Below are 3,205 nucleotides of genomic sequence, written 5' to 3' on the forward strand. Positions count from 1 at the left end.
ATATTCTTGGCCAATATATTAATTATCATTTAATAGTAGGATATTATGTGTGTGAAGAGATCTATTCTAGGTTCACGAGATTTTAGCTTTCATTTCCACTAGTGGAGAATAGAGTGAAAATTTAATATTGGAATTTAAGAACAATAATCTTAGAAGACGAGAAAGGCTTTCATTAGAATATCTCTTATGGATGGTCATTGTCCAAATTTATTACCCTTCATGGCCTATTTTTATCATAGGGAGAACTAAGGAACTTTTCATTGTACATATATAATAAAAATATGATCATTTTTAGTAGAAGAGTTGCCATAGGAGGTGATGTAGGTGTTACCTATCCTGAACAATGTGTGTTATTGAAAAATTATCTCCTTGTTAATGAAAATTATTATCTTTTCCATTGATTGTATATCTATTTTATTATATTTTATTGTTTTCCTAAAATATATTTATTAATTTATCAATAACCATCAAAAAATTATATTTTTATGTTATAATATTATTCTCTTCCAAATCACTTGGAAGGTGTCTTGCGCATCTCACCTTCATTCAAAGGTGGGATTTCAGTATTAGTGAGGTTAGTGAAACATTAATATGTGTATAATGGTTTCATTATATTTTTATTTGTATCCTTTAAAATATACTTCTAAAGAAATAAATGGGAATGCATTCAATATTTGCATAATATCAATAAAAGTCATTAAGACAAACTAGGAAAGCTATATAAATTAAATGAATCAAACAACAAATAAATTTGAATACATGATAACCATCAAAATGGTTACTCCTTTATTCCTATTAAATTTCATAGATTAAAAAAAAATAGACATTAATTAAATTATAACTTTATTTAAAATTATATTGTGATTATTTATAAAAGTATTTTTTCTTGCATGCATACTTCAACAACAACAACAAAAAATCTTAGTGGAAAAGTTAAGTAGTTAAATATGTCAATATGACTATGAATGTTCAAATAGATTCCATGGGGTTTAAATATATGTCATCAACCTAATAACTAAATTATAACTATGGAAGATCTATTCTTCTGATTAGCATAATTGCAGGCATATCTATTTTGGAATTTATAATCAATTTAAGTTAAAATAAAATATTAACATTAAATTAACAAACTAGGGAAGCAATGTAAATTAAATGGATCGAAGTGAAAATAAAATCCAATCCATGATAATCATGAAACGAGTACCCCATTATACCTATCACATTTTATAGATTAAAAGAAACATAAAAATTAACTAAATTATAATTTTATTACAAGTTATATTGTGATTATTTATAATTATATTTGTTTATATGCATATTTCAACAAAAAATAATCTTAGTGGAAACTTTTAGCAGTGAAATTTAGCCCTTGGATGAAATTAAATGGTTTCAAATTTTCATTGAAATACTTGTTTGTATCATAATGAATTATTAATAGTAGACACAAAATTATTTTATAAGAAACTTAGTTATGGAGGTTAGTACTACCTTATTTTAAGGGAGAAAAAGAAAAAATAAAACGGCTCCTAAAATTAGGTGCCACTAATTTCCATTTACCCCAATTTTCAAGGACAAGGATTTATGGTAGCCATTTATCCCCTCTCATTTGGTTTAAAATGGGCTCTTTATTTCAGTGACCCTTATATCATGGTATTGTGATTAATTTGCAAAGAACAACCCACATTTAAGTATTCAATAATCTTCTTTCCATTTTTTAAGTTTTCATACTAGGCTTGTGTATTTGATTTACATTCCAATACCTAGCGCGTGCTCTCCTTTCCCTCTTGAATTTTTTGTTTAATTTTTGGGAACTATAATAATTTTTTTTTGGAAAATTCCCAAAAATTGGTCTTTTTGTATTTAATTCTTGGAGAAAAATATCGTTTAGTTTTTAATTTGTAGCAGCCATGTGGGTGGGGTTGTCGTTAAGTTCGTTGAATCAACCTCCAATGCTTTCATTTTTTTCTTGAAGTCCTTGAACAATTGATAATAGAGGTTTTCTTTTCTTTTTTTCTCATGTAGCCTAACTGATAGAAAAAATGGCCTTTTTCTCATAATTCTTTCTAGCTGATTTGAGTCAATGAAAGATCACAATATTTTTCGAAATTGTATTGCTGGATTCTAATGAAAAGGCCAATTCCTCCATAAGTAAGACTGTACATTTATTTGCAAATAATATTTATATAATCTTTATTCTATTAGAAATAATATTATTTATATTTATTGTTTTATTCTTAATGATGGTCACTCCGAAATATTGTATTTCTTCAATATTCCTTTTCTTTGTTAAGGGTGATTGATAATACAATAATATTAAATTATAAATTATATTCCCTAAATACAAAATGGTATATAATATATTTATATTAACTAATATAAATTATTATTATAATCTTATTGATAATTAATATTAAAAAAATATTTTTAATTTATTATTGTGGTAAAATATTTATTAATTAGCGTAGCTAATTATTATAACATTTCAAGAATGAGGATATCATGTATAAAAATATTATGCACAATATTTTATATTTTGTTAATATACCATGTAATAATAGAGTTTCTCTAATAATTTGAAATAGGATTTGGTTATGCAAGATAATGATATTTTCAAGGATTGTTTCACTATGGACATGTCTAGGAATAAATTGAAGATAAGTAATCATTTCTAGGTTAGAGAAAGAAATAAGTGATTCACACCTCCATAGTAATGCTTGAGAACAACAAATTTTGGAGATTAGTTGGTCCATCTTAAGGATTATAATTATTGAAACAAGAATATAATTTGAAGTAACAAAAAATTATGTTTGTTTCAATTTTCTTGGATTTTGTAATAGTGTGATACCTTTTTAGTTATAATGGAGTAATCACCTTTGTTTTATCATAGAAAATCTCACACAAAAGTGTGCTAAGAGTCATGTAAATTATTTTTCTATTACTTATTCAATTTAAAGTTTAACTAATTGGTACCAACTAAACCCGTTAACTTCATAAATTTGGTTCTCATATTCAACCAACGAAGTATCTCCATTGAAAACATATACCAAAATCTAAAAGTGTCAAAAGGAAAAATTTAAATACTCTTATTGAAAACAAAGTGTTGTATGCACAACTAGTTTATAGGGTTATATGTCAAGTAGATTTGATTGAATTTACTCTTCCTCCACATTTAAGGTATGTTCTAAATTATTTAGTATAAGAAGGT

Source organism: Pinus tabuliformis, chromosome 2_1 (assembly GCF_031772625.1).
Source record: "Pinus tabuliformis cultivar Carrire ecotype Pingquan chromosome 2_1, CPIR1, whole genome shotgun sequence".
Taxonomy (NCBI): domain Eukaryota; kingdom Viridiplantae; phylum Streptophyta; class Pinopsida; order Pinales; family Pinaceae; genus Pinus; species Pinus tabuliformis.